Here is a 15,401-nt window from a genome sequence, read left to right as displayed (position 1 = left end):
GCATATGATTAGGCATTTTGGCTCAACTCATATTCACTAGCTACATGTAGCTAGCCTTCAACGCTAGGCAAAATGTATTCAATCATTAAGATCATTTCCCTCCATCTTTGTTGTTGACGTGGCATTCTGTAAAATTAATAGTATTTAGATAAACAGCTAAAATAAAGAGCATGGTTGGAGTAAAAACATAAAATAGTTGATAGGCAAAATAAAATATGTACTTTATAGTAATATTTAGATAGGTAAAATGCCTACTACCGTTGGAGATGCTCTAAAGGACAAAGTCCCTCGCTAATATATAGAGTAATTTTAGAAACTTTGTTAGTAATTATCACACTCTTTAAAGTTTCATTAATTGAGTACATTACATTAGTATGATGATGTAGTATACCCGATTTATTGAATAATTTTTTCACATTTAGAAATGAGATATCTTTCCTTAAGAGTTTTTTGCCTTACAAATTTATAAAATGGCTTCTCTTAGAATTTTTTTGATTTTAGAGTATCTCCATTCAAACTTTTTAAAATTTTGTGTGCCAAATTTCTTTAAAGGCTTAGGTAGCAAATTGGTGTATATCAGTTTAACATAGAAACTATTCATCTAATATGTCAAATCTATTATTTTATTATTTTTAAAAATAAAATTATTTTATTGAGTAGACTCAACATCTAACATCAATATGAAACATAAAAAATTTGGCATGTTAAGTTCATGCCAAATGTCAAACTTAACATTTAACATATTGGGTGGACTTTATTCTTTACGTTAAAATTGAAATATTGGGCCCTTTTGTGAAACTAGCTAAAAGTTAGTTTTTAACTTTTAATTCATTTTAGTCACATCATTACTCACATTTTTTACATATAGAAAATTAAAAAAAAAAAAAATCAACTTCTCAAATAATCCCATTGTTGTGTCACATAAGAATTGACAATTCAATTTGAGTTGCTCTCAGCCTTCAAAGTTTTGAAAATGGGCCTGAGGTTAAGGCATTGATACTGTCTCGGCCCAGGCCCAGGCCCACATATAAATTGACCGCAGCGAGCCAACTTTACACCTATTGGCTTTAATATTGAGACAAATTCCTGACCGTGAAATGTCAGCGGAGGTCCACGTGAATATGTCTCTTAATTTAGGTTTGGTTTAGGATGTGAGTTATTTTTTAAAATTTTAATTATTTTAGTTTAGATTAAAAAGTTTGTAATAGGTTTTGTTATCCAAAAGACAATTTAAGAGGGGGATAAATTAAGTTTTTACAAATAATAATTATAACACCTTAATAAAAATTATGACTAGTACAAAAGATAAAAATAAAAATAATTAAAACAAGTATTCTAGCAATTATATTAGTTAATGAATTTAGAACAGTAAAAATGTGAGATATAGTTATGAAGTTAAGCAGAATAAAAAGATAAGGGAGAGAGAGAGAACAAACAGATTTATATGGGTTAGACTTCAACCAAGTCTACATTCACTGCTCAAGCTTCACTTTAGATTTTTCAGTATACTCTAGCTTCACAGGGTGTTAGCAACCTTTTCACAGATGGAACAATCCTCCACAGATTTTACATAGACTTTATAAGCCAAGAATACTGAGTGTACTATACTCTTACAAGGTTGAAAAGAAGGTGTTTTTGCTTTCATAGAAAGCTACAATAATTATTTCTTAAATATAGATATATAAAATGAAACTCTGGTTTTTTATAAATCTCACACAAAAAAAGATGAGCTTAATGCTATAAGGCTCAGTGTATAATTTCAGAGAGAAATATGTAAACAAAATTGAAGAACACTTCTCAGAGAATTTTTCAGAGAATAGATGAGAGTAGTGATTATAGATCAAAGAATAATTTTTGGTTTCTGCTTCTTGTTTGTAGTTGTTGTCACTTGTTTACATCAGATGTTTTGATATATATAATAAAATTTATAACTGTTGTATTCATTTGAATATAAATCATTCCATCATTGCTAATTTGAACTTGTGGGAGACAAGGCTTGGTCTGGAACAACTTTAATTGGAATACTAGCCGTTGTAGTTCAGTGCTGTTGAGAGCAGAATTCGAAACGAAACAAAACTGGGCAAAAATAGCCTGGCCGGTCGTCTGGTTGGATGACCGGCCAAATGTCCACCCGGACGTCCGGAGCTTTGACTTTTCTGAACCTTTTGAACTGCTACTGTGCTAGACTGTTTGAACCTCTGTTTTGGGCTGTTTGAACATCTGTTTTAGACTGTTTGAACCTCTGTTTTTAGTTTGTTTGAACTCCTGATTTAAGCAAATATTAAATACATTCTAACAACATTTAGGATAAAAGTTTATGTGGGAAATAATGGGACAAAATAAATTTTGATTCTATTTTTCTCTTTCAAACAAATTAAAACATAATAAAATAAATCATCAAAATAAATGTTGATTCTATTTTTCTCTTTCAAATAAATCATCAAAATAAATTTTGATTCTATTTTTCTCTTCCAAATAAATTAAAACATAATTAAACAAATTATCAAAATAAATAAGTCTAACAGGTTTTTTGGTTTTTTAAACTTTTGTGAGAGAAAAAATAAAATAATTATGATTTGGATGTGTCGTTTTATCTTATTAACTTTTTAGTCTATTTTGTATTTTTATAACTAAAATAGCCAAAAAATCAAAAAGTTTGATAGACTAAATGAAGGATTAATGATAATATTCCACAGGTCCTATTTATAAAGTTGAAAACTCATTTAATTCTAAAATAAAATACTTGCATCAATTAAATTTATATATTTTAAATTATTATTATTATTATTATTATTATTATTATTATTATTATTTAAATTTAAGGATGCTACACACATCTCATCATCGTCGAAGCTTTGTTAGACAGTTATCGACAACTTGTTGGAATGTTCAACATTGCTGGAAAGTCGCTAGAAATTCGTCGATATATCGCTGAAATGTTTTGAATGTCACCAAAAATCGCCTAAATGTCCATAACATTGCTGGACTTAAAAAATATTACCAGATACTCACTGAGATTTTCAAAACATTTTTGAAAAAAAATTATAAATAGAGAAATTAAAACAAAAAAAAAAAAACATAGCAAAATTTGTTAATATTGACAAACTAAATTTAAAATTAAAAACACAAGTTTTTTTAATTTTGTAGGGTTTAAGCAAATAATGTCTTATATTGATCAAACTGAAAAGTTTGTTTTGAAATTTTTAAAGTATGATTCTGTGGGGATATATTTTCTGAGTACCAACACGTGGCAAGGTGACGCCGATGTGTCAGCCAAGGCGCCACGTGTCCTGGTCGTGACGCGCGAGGTGATCTCGGCAAGGCTGAGGTTATCTCCGAAAATATCGGAATCCGAGATAAGTGGATAAGGGATAAGAGTCCTAGAATGAAAAGGGAACTCAACCTGGATGAGGGACAAGAGTCCTAGAATGAGAGAAAACTTCAGTTTGTATTAAGATAAGACTCTTAAAGAGTTTATCCTAATCTTACTGGGAGTCCAAGATTAGCAGTAATCCTGAGTCCATAGAAGTTAGGCTTCTATTGGGACTAGGTTTATGTTGGCTATAAAAGAGAGGCACCCCCATGGGTCTAAGGTATGTTTTTTAGGCTCAAGCTTGTGAGTTGAATAATTGATTATCTTTGAGAGATATACTGACTTGATCGTCGGAGTGCCCCCAGGTGGACGAACCACCGCGGGATTCTTATATTTCTGTTGCAGGTCAGTCAGGTATCATCTATTCTGCCAGTGCTCTCCAGTTGAATTACTGAGTTGGCCGTGTGGTCGGAAAATTTCCCATACAATTTGGCGCCGTCTGTGGGAAAGAAAGAAGAATAGATGGCCAATAAAAGAAAAAAGAATAGATGGCCAATGACGGACAGAAGGATCAGACTGGAGACAACGCTCCTGTTGGGAATGGGAGATCTATCAACCTCGACGTTGAAGGGGACAACAGCAACACAGAAACTTGTGACCAGAGTCATGGAGTGAAAGACACCGGCCAGGAAGGTGACGCACCAAAGACAACAGATCGAAGCGGATACTACAACGAAGATTACCTCCAGGTATGGAAGGATAGATACCTGCGGAGGAACGAAGACCCTTCCAGAAGGGATGCAAAGACAGGGGGCATGAGCGCTCCCAAGGAGATAACATTCAAGTATAGAAGAACTCATCCTGAGTGAGCAGATCTTGGATTCCAGATCTTGGATCCCGAATCCGAGAAGACATGATCTCAGCCTAGACAAGTAGGCCCGAGAAGACGAGAGCTCAACCTAAGTGAGCAGATCCCGAATTCCAGATCCCGGATCCTAGAAGACATGATCTCGGCCTAGATGAGTAGGTCCGAGAAGAGAAGAGCTCAACCTGAGTGAGCAGATCCAAGATTCTAGCAGACAAGATCTCGGCACTTAAGCCGAAAAGAGAAGAGCTTAGTGAGCAAATCTCAGATCCCAGAAGATAAAAAAGAAAACACACAAGGTTGGACTGCAGTTAGCCAGGTTGAAGACCTTTTATAAGGTTCGCAAAGAAGTATGTGGAAGCCATGCAGAGGGCAGATAGAAGAAGAATATGTTTACCACTTGTTGAAATTTGTAGCAATTTACAAGTTGGTTAAACCGAGATGATGTTTACCACTTGTTGAAATTTATAGCAATTTACAAGTTGGTTAAACCGAGATGATGTTTACCACTTGTTGAAATTTGTAACAATTTACAAGTTGGTTAAACCGATATGATGTTTACCACTTGTTGAAATTTGTAGCAATTTGCAGGTTGGTTAAACCGATATAATGTTTACCACTTGTTAAAATTTGTAGCAATTTACAAATTGGTTAAACCGAGATGATATTTAACACTTGTTGAAATTCAGTGTGAATTTACAAGTTGAAGTTAAATCGAGGTCATATTTAACACTTGTTAAAATTCTGTGTGAATTTACAAGTTGAAGTTAAACCGATGTGATATTTAACACTTGTTGAAATTCTGTGTGAATTTACAAGTTGAAGTTAAACCGAGATGATGTTTAACACTTGTTGAAATTCTGTGTGAATTTACAAGTTGAAGTTAAACCGAGATGATGTTTAACACTTGTTGAAATTCTGTGTGAATTTACAAGTTGAAGTTAAACCGATGTCATATTTAACACTTATTGAAATTCTGTGTGAATTTACAAGTTGAAGTTAAACCGAGATGATGTTTAACACTTGTTGAAATTCTGTGTGAATTTACAAGTTGAAGTTAAACCGATGTGATATTTAAACACTTGTTGAAATTCTGTGTGAATTTACAAGTTGAAGTTAAACCGAGATAATGTTTAACACTTGTTGAAATTCTGTGTGAATTTACAAGTTGAAGTTAAACCGAGGTCATGTTTAACACTTGTTGAAATTCTGTGTGAATTTACAAGTTGAAGTTAAACCGATGTGATATTTAACACTTGTTGAAATTCTGTGTGAATTTACAAGTTGAAGTTAAATCGAGGTCGTATCGGAAGAAGATTGGTTTAAACCCTTGTTGAAATTCTGTGTGAATTTACAAGTTATAGTTAAACCGAGATTATGATAAAAGAAGATGGTTTAATACTTGTTGAAATTTTGAGAAAAATTTACAAGCTGAAGTTAAACCGAGGTTATGATAAAGGAAGATGGTTTAACACTTATTAAATTTTTGAGAAAAATTTACAAGCTGAAGTTAAGCCGAGGTTATGATAAAGGATGATGGTTAAACACTTGTTGAAATTTTTGAGAAAAATTTACAAGTTAAAGTCAAGTTCAAACAATATCTGCGTACTTGCCGAGACTACCAGGTTGTCAAAACTTGAAATATGGAAAACTGAAGTCTTGATAGAAGATATTGAGAAAGTGACAAGTCCTAAGCAACACTTGTGAAAATATTTGTTACAATATTTTCAAGTGTTAGGACAAGGCCGAGATGAGCAAGATTAGAAGTTGTGACAGAGGTATTTTACCCGAAGAGATTGCACAGTCAAGGTGTACTTTGAAGACATGCAAATTATTCTAAGTATAGAATCATACAAGAGCAGAAAAAAGAAGACATACATTCAAAGAAGAAATCAGATAAATGCATTTAAAGAAGAAAAAAGGCACTTCGGCCTGAATATTGAAAAATAAATTATTTAGACTACAAAAATGGCACGTCAGCCGAATTAAAAGCATACAAGACGGACAAAGTACAAAGTACAAGGTACAAGGTACAAGGAGTAAAAGAAGGAAACAAAACTACTCGGCATCAATGGCAGGATATAGAAGATAATTGGGAAGACTTCTCAGCAGCCTTCTCGGCCTCGAGCTCAGCATCGATCTCCCGAAGAGTTTGATCAAGGCTCTTCTCGGCGATTGGCACCTCGGAGTTTGAAGGCAAGGATTGAAAGCAAGAATCTGGAAAAAGACACAGAAAACAGAAACAAGAATGTAATTCGTAATCAAAAATGGTGATGAAGCTATCAGGAAATCAAGACAAAAAGATTGCACAAGTGTGTCAAGCCAAGAACAGTGGCAGAAATCTACAGATGTGTGAACAGTGTGTATTCAAGAAGATGATTTGGAAACGACGGGTAAAACAACAATGGTGATTAACAATGAAGCAGAACTTCTTGGAAAGCAACAATAAATAAAACCAGGAGGAATAGTGGCTTACCAGAAAGAGGGAAGTCGGAATGAGAATTGCCGAAGTCTGACGACAATGACAGAATGACGTAAGTTTCACCGGAGGAGAGGAACGAAGACAGTTGCAGAAGCTTGAAAGCTTGGAACAATGACGGATTTAAGCAAAAGAGCTAGAAAGAGAAAAAGCCAGAGGATTGAATGAAAAAAGAGAAAAATAGTCAAGAAGACGACAAAGTTCAAGAATAAAGCCAAGTGCATAGACACTAAGTAAGTATGTGAAGAACAAGAAAGTAATGACCCAGACACGATGCTAGCAACAGAAAGCGGATATGACAAGAACAGTGCCAGGCATTCAAACAATTCAAAACTTGAAGACAGACGAAAATAGAAGGCAATAGATGACAAGTAAACAGATTCAGAAGAGTTATGAAAGATTGAGCTTAATAGCAAGTAAAGAGTTTATGAACCTACAAAGTGAAATGAACGCCGATATGAAAATCGCCGGAGTCAAATAGATGACTGGAAATCGGGAACTCACCAGAGAGTGTGAGTGGAGCAGTTGCAAAGCTCTTAGAGTTTACGAATTAATGAAACCAGAACCTCGGCTAGGAGGTGCGATTTCAAGCAGCTTGGAAAGCATGAAACTTGATTCTTGACACTAGTGGACAGTAAAGTCCAGGGAACTTTGAGGTCGGCGAGTTTGATCTCGGACAGAGGGGTACAGATAAACGAATAGTGTAGGTTTCATCACCTCAGAATGCCGAGGTAATTGAATCTAGGGGGCAGTTGTGGGGATATATTTTCTGAGTACCAACACGTGGCAAGGTGACGCCGATGTGTCAGCCAAGGTGCCACGTGTCCTGGTCGTGACGCCGAGGTGATCTCGGCAAGGCCGAGGTTATCTCCGAAAATATCGGAATCCGAGATAAGTGGATAAGGGACAAGAGTCCTAGAATGAAAAGGGAACTCAATCTGGATGAGGGACAATAGTCCTAGAATGAGAGAAAACTTCAGTTTGTATTAAGATAAGACTCTTAGAGAGTTTATCCTAATCTTACTGGGAGTCCAAGATTAGCAGTAATCCTGAGTCCATAGAAGTTAGGCTTCTATTGGGACTAGGTTTATGTTGGCTATAAAAGAAAGGCACCCCCATGGGTCTAAGGTATGTTTTTTAGGCTCAAGCTTGTGAGTTGAATAATTGATTATCTTTGAGAGATATACTGACTTGATTGTCGGAGTGCCCCTGGGTGGACGAACCACCGCGGGATTCTTATATTTCTGTTGCAGGTCAGTCAGGTACCATCTATTCTGCCAGTGCTCTCCAGCTGAATTACTGAGTTGGCAGTGTGGTCGGAAAATTTCCCACACAGATTCTATCAATCATTTCTCTTTAATAATCAAATTGAAAAACATGTTATGATATTGTAAATTTTTGTAATAAAAGTATGTTATAAAATTATAAAATTTTACAGTTTTAAAATATGATTTATTTTAGCACTTACAAAACTGAAATTTAACAATTTTACAAATTTCGCTGCATATAACTAAAATTCGAAAAAAAAAAATTATTCAAAATTTGAAAATTTTCTCTATTAAAAAAACAAAAAACAAGTGCGTAGCAGAGGGGGGAAAAAAATGAGAGATCGAAGGAAAAAGAGACAAACATAGAGAGATGATTGTATTTCGACAACCATTTTTAATTTAGATCTGGTCAAATTTGATGTAGATTTATTCAAATTTACTATAAATTTGAACCTTCTAGTGATTTATCTTCTGATCTTGGCCAGATCTGAGTATATCTGAGTCGATCTATGTCAAAAATATCGTTGGAAACTCATCTTATTCACTGTCAGTGAAGGTAAAGTAAAGAGTCAGTGGTTGTTGGTAGATTCCAATCGATGATGGTTGCCAGTTGCTTATAAGTGTATATCAGAAAGAGAAAGAGAATAAGGAAGACGCTAAATGTATATTAGAAAGAGGAAGAGAAAAAAAAAGAAGAGTAAAAGGAAGAATAAGAGAAAGCGGCGTTGGATTTTTGTGTAAACACACAAAATTGTAAGATTAAATAGAAGGGTTTGGCTTCTTTAAATGAGAGAGCGGTTGAACTTGGTAGGTTAATTTTTGGACCAATTTCGATTATCCGAACCGTTCACTGTTTAGGACTTGATGAGTAGAATATTCATATAAAAAGTCAAGATAATTGAATATCGATAGTTATATGTTTTAATCATACTTATTGTAAAAATATATATATATATATATATGGACGACAAATATAATTTCAAAAATAGTCATTTATTTTTTATAATATTAATTTGATTCAAATATATTGTTACCGATATCCAATTTGTGACACCCCAAGATTTGAGGACAGATAATAAGGTTTAAAACTTAAAATCAATTTTTTTAATTAAGGATCCCCATCAATGTTGTCACCAAATTTACCATCATCCATTAATTAACAACACATAAACTAAAAGTTCTTAAATTACAACTCCAATCAAACTTAAAATTTTGTCTTAGTACATAAATATATAAAAAAAAAAAACTAGAGAAAAACTAGGAAACTCAAAAAAATGGTTCATGAAATTTTGGCACGCTTCAAGCTAACTAGGGCTGAATGTTGCCTTCCAACACCTCGGTGTTTCCTTCAATTTCTTCGATACCTGGCATAAAACGCCAGGGCAATAAGCGATGAGCTCAACAAGATACTACAACCTGAAAATACCCACCTCGATAATAATATTCACAATTAATGAATATTGTGTAGTTAACAGAATAACAAGTAGCATTTAATAAGCATAACAGGAATGTTATCTGTTGAAGTAATAACAATAATGGCAAACGGAAGCAGTATTTCATCATAAGGAAAAATGCCAACTTTTCTTTTAAATTCACATAGATTTAATTTATTAGATAAGTTTAAGTAACTCCCATCGGAGCACTATTTCCACTCAATCGCTAAACAATGTCCACGAGCAATTTTGACTCCCCCTTGGTCAAATATTTAAATGTTACTTACTGCAACTACCAATGATGCTCACGTACCAGGGTTACGTACCTGAGTTGTGACATCACAGTCTGCCCTAAGGGAACAGTCTATGTTGTGACATCCGCACCACCAACCTTATATCGCCTACACCAATAAGAGCCGAAATGCCTTCCCGTGCCATGTTAGGGTTCGCAACTCACTTGCATAAGATTCTAAACCGGGCTCACCCCCTCACTTTTACATTTTAATGTATCATTGATTAAATTTCGTATTTTCTTACTTGTTGAGATATTCACAATAATTCAAAATTTAACTACCAATAATGTTATACTAACTCATTAAAATTCCCAACCTAAAATATTACACATGTCACACAATAATAAACAAATGTACAAAATTTAAATAATCAATTTATTTAAACCATGGTATGAAATAAAAATATAGATACCAAGAAGAAGAAATAAATCATAGTTACACGCATGCATGGATTTTTAATCTACAATATTAGACTAGCATAATATTAAATTTTGGTCGAACTAAACAATTGAAGTGATAATTTTTTATTCCTCCTTAATCTACCAAAATTTTTTAGAATGTATATCTCGCAATTAAAATTAAAAATAAATTACTTATACAACTCTAAAATTCATATAAATCTATAGAATACTTAATAAACATGTTATGGTCATTTTTCAGAAAGCATTTTCCAAAAATAAATTATAAATAATTCTGAAAAATTCCAAGAAAGTTTATGACGCAGGTTTATCACATTTTCTTAAATTAATTCCATACTTAAATTTATAAATCAATTCCATAATATAAAAATTTATTATGAAACTAGATTTCTCAAATTTCATTTTTTGTTTAGAAAGTATCAGATTTGGTTTAATATAGAATTTTTGATGAATTTTCAAACATATAGTAAATCTGTCTTACAGCTCTAGATTTAACTAAAAAATTGTATAAATTCGTACAAAACTCCATAATTGTTGAATTTTTCTTTTGGACGAACTAGATATCATTGTCAACAACTTTGTAGAATAAATCATCTCAAAATTTTGAGTATAAAATTGTAAAAAAATTCGTACAACTGATCAGCAGATTTAAGGGCCAAAAAGAAATCTTCAATCATTCCTTTAATGGTATAAACTACATATGAAAGCCTATTTCCGCAACAATACCATGATTTTAAGACTATCAATATTTTCAAATATTTGATATACACATCAAAAATTTTATATACCAATATAAATAAATTTTTATCTATAATTATTGCTAGGATCACAGTCTAAAATTTTAACCTTAAAAAAAATGAGTGGGTTGAGAGGGTTTTCTTACTTAATAATAGGGTGATGAAATGGTAGAGAATTTTGACTTCCTTAATCTCCTACTCTTCTTCTTCTCCCACTACTAAGCTTAGTCGCTTCAGAATTTCCATTCGATTTTGAGTATTAAATATATGCACAGTGGTAGGCATATTAATAGCCCCCTCTCGCCTAAGGCTTGCTCTCCTTCTCTCTTTCTTTTTCTTTATCTTTCTCTTCATTCTAAGTAGTCACTTTTCCTCAATTCCAAGAGCATAATGAGCTATTATTCCCTATATTAACATACAAACAAACATGTGGCAATGTTGCCACCAAAATTTGTAAAAGTCTTTATTTTATTATATATATATATATATATATATATATATCTATAATTGTGTGGGTTGCTTAAAATTGATACACTAAGATAAAATTTGTAAAAGTCTTTATTTTATTATATATATATATATATATATCTATAATTGTGTGGGTTGCTTAAAATTGATACACTAAGATTTTTAACTAAGGTATTTAATAAGAATAATTATCATGAATCCTAATTAAAATAATTTATAAATAATAAATATTGAATAACCACAAAATTATTATTCTTAATAATGTGTGATTGAATTGGGTTAATTTAAAACTAACTTTGACACTAATATACATTTTAGATAGATTTTGGATAAAATTAATTAATTAATTTATTTTCTTTTAAGAATAATTAGATACGGGTTTTCACACGATCATTTTATTTTTTTACATGAATATTCTATCGAACGAATTTTAAAAAGTAAACAATTTAAATTATCAAATCTAAATATTATTTTATGTTGAGATGACCAATATGAAAGAATTTCAATCCTAGGGGTTGTTTGAGATGACTTAAATAAGCGTACTTTTTGTCTTTTTATGAAAAGATATGTAAAAAAGTAGAAAGATAATGTGATAAAGAAAAGATAAAAAGATAAAAAAAAAATTATTTTTAGGTTACCAAACTTGACCTAAATAAAACTAGCGTTTTGAAACAAGATTTATAGATAATTACTTTATTTTTTATTTTTTTGGTTTTTGGTTTTCTTATAGTTTACTGTATGACGATAATATCTAGGTCCCTGCATCGAATGAAAAGAAGAGAAGCTAACAACTACGTTGACTCAATTCCCACACGCAAAGACGTGTTATTATTATTAGTATTATTATTATTTAATTTTATTACTGTGTTCTTAAGAATTGAGAAAAAATAGAAATGCTATATATATCATCCATTATTTATTTTTATATTAATATTTATGATTATTGTCTTAGTTGGTAATAATTATTACAAAATTAATAAAATGAAATAGTATATTCTCATTAATATCATGATATAAACTGATAAGTAAAACAAGTAATATATAATCATTCTAACAAGTAAGGGTGTGTAAAATACCGTTCAATTTGTTAAAATTGCACCAATTCGCATATATCTGTCCCGCTCTATCCGCTAATCGCGGATTAAACTTTAAATTTTATAATCCGCCTTCGAAATCGGTCCACTCCACTATAGTTAATACATATATATATTTTTTAACCTCTAATAAAATATCAAAATAAAAGTGAGTGTGAGAGAGATTTAAAATGTAAAATTTGTTACAAGTTATATATATGAAAAATATTATGTAAATTAGTGTTATATATTATGCAAATGTTTGATAATTGGTTAGAATATTCTTCAATCTGTCAATTCGTTTAAAACCGCCCAAATTGCAATTTATCAATACATCAATTTTTCATTCAATTTATAATTTTACTCTCAAACCATTCGAACTATACCGCACCTACGCCTACAAACAAGAGTGGAGCTAGAGAGAATTGGTTAAAGAATAATTTATTCAGCAAAACATCAACTGAAGCTATGTTTGATAATTGGTTAAAATAGTAAAAAAATCAATACAAAAAATTTAAATTATTCTTTATACTTTTTTATACATATTTTGTATAAAAAAATTAAAAATCATTTAAAAAAGTTAATTCTCAAATCAATCCCAAAGTTTAATTAATGAGAATCTGAAAACACATATCTAAAAATTAAAACTAGAAGTACACCAATAATATGGCCTCTTTTGACATCTAAAAAAACTAATTTATTAATTTATTTAAATTATATCAACTTTCTATTTTTTTAACCTTATAATCATTATATAAAGAAGAAAATAGAAAAATTAGTTAATGTTTTTTAAAATTTCTACATTTTAAGAGCGTCACATAATTTAGTTGTAAATGAATTAAGACATTGGGCAGTTTGGCAACAAGCTAAAAAAGTTAGTTTTTTAGTTTTTTTAACCAAAAAGGTCAATTTTTTTATCAAAAAAGTCACTAAAAAAGTCAAAATATTAATTTTTTACCAACTTTTCAAAATATCACGTAAAGACATACAACACATGGACCTATCAGATGTGTCACATGAAATGATATAATAAATATAATATAAAAATAAGATAAATATAGGGGTGTTTTGCAAAGGAAAAATGCTTGAGACCCTCATTTTTTGAATACCCCCACAATTTCCTTTGAATCTCCACTATTGATATATGTATGAGACCTCCTCATGTATGTGTGGAGTTCACATCATCAATGGTGGAGATCCAAAGAGAGTTGTTGAGGTCTCTAAAAAATGGGAGCCTCAATCATTGTTGTTTGAAAAGTTGGTCAAAAGTCAATTTTTTAGTTTTTTTTATCTTTTTATGGATAAGTTATGTAAAAGGTGATATGACCTAAAATGGGTTATAAGCTACAAGCTGACTTTTAACTAACTTCTCAAAAGAGGCCATAATATTATTGATAATTTTTGTATGAAAAATGATATATAAATTTATTTTTTTAATTTATTTTATAGATCTAATGATATGTAAATGAGATAATTAATTAATAATTAAAAAACATATGAAAGAGAGTGTTATTTTTAATATTCTAATTAATTATTACATTACTCAACTTATTAAATCTAATTTTAGGCCTCGTTTAGAAATATGTTATTTAGTAATTTTTAAATTTTTATAAAAAGATATGTACAAAAATAAAAAGAGCAACGTGATAATTTATAATTATTTTTTAACTTTTTAATTAATTAGCATTACTCAGTGCCATTTTGGGAACATAGCAAAAAATCACGTTTTTGAACAAAATATCCAAAAACGCAAGTGCCAAAAAGGCCAGAAAATTGGTTTGGCAAGTGCTAAAAACGCAGGTGTAAAATTACAAATTAGGGCCTATGAAAAAAAATAAAAAAATAAATTTTTTATGTTGGGTAAGGGTATTTTGGTCATTTTAATTTGATTTGACACTATAAATAAATATTAAACTAAAAAACAAAAAAGCCAACTTTTTACCAACTTCTCAAATCACTTTCCAAAAAACTAAAAAGCTTGTTAAAAAACCAAAAGTCAATTTTTAACCAACTTTTCAAAACACCTCACTTTATACTTGTGAATATTTTTTTATTTTCAAAAAGTAATTTCGTACCACGCGGAACCGGGTATTTCGCAGGTGGGGCTTGTTTGGGCTTTGTTTGTGAAGTCACTTGGGTGTGTTTGGTAACGTTTACGTTTTCAGTTTATATTTATAAAAAATTTATAAACTGATTTTTGTTTATTTTTAAAAAAACATAAACTAAAAACATGTTTGGTAATTGAAAAAATGTTTAAAAAATTTTAAAAATATAAAAAAGAGTGAAAAATGGTAAGTGGTGGCAAGTGACGGCGGAATACGGTAGTGGAAAGTGATGATGGTGGGTGGTGGGTAGCTGGTGGTGGCGGGTGGGTGGTGGTGGTGGTGGATGGGTGTGTGACGGTGGCGGGTGGTAGCGAGTGGGTGGTGGTGGTGGTGGCGGTGGCGGTGGCGGGTGGTGGTCGCAGGTGGGTGGCGGATGGCGGGTGGGGTGGTAGTGGTGGGTGATGGTGGTGGGTGGTGGTGGCGGGTGGCGGGTGGTGGTGGCAGGTGGGTGGCGGATGGCAGGTGGTGGTGGTGGTGGGTGGGTGGGTGACGGTGGCGGGTGGTAGGTGGGAGCGAGTGGGTGGTGGTGGCAGGTGGGGTGGCGGGTGGTGGTGGTGGGTGGTTGTGGTGGTGGTGGTGGTAGCAGGTGGTGGATGGTGGTGGTAGGTGGGTGGTGAGTGGTGGTGACGGGTGGTGGTGAGTGGTGGTGGCAAGTAGGTGGCGGGTGGTGGTGGCAGGCGGTGGCGGCGGCGATGGTGGTGGTGAGGGGTGGGTGGTGGCGAGTGGGTGGTGGTGGCGGTTAGGTGGTGAGTGGTGATGGGGGAGGGAGGGTGGGTGGTGGTGGCGGAAAACGGTGGTGGAAAATGGTGGCGGGTGGTGGCTAGTGTTAGGTGGTAAAAAAAAAAAAAAACTAAAAACTCAAAATAGAAACACATTTTTTGTGTTTTCATTGTTTGGCCAAATTTATAAACTAAGACCACTGATTTATAAACCAAAAATTTTACCAAA

The sequence above is a fragment of the Camellia sinensis genome, chromosome 15, assembly GCF_055761805.1.
Source record: "Camellia sinensis isolate YWXY chromosome 15, ASM5576180v1, whole genome shotgun sequence".
NCBI classification, from domain to species: Eukaryota; Viridiplantae; Streptophyta; class Magnoliopsida; order Ericales; family Theaceae; genus Camellia; species Camellia sinensis.
The sequence above is the reverse complement of the archived record's forward strand: the minus strand, read 5'-3'. Positions refer to the sequence as shown.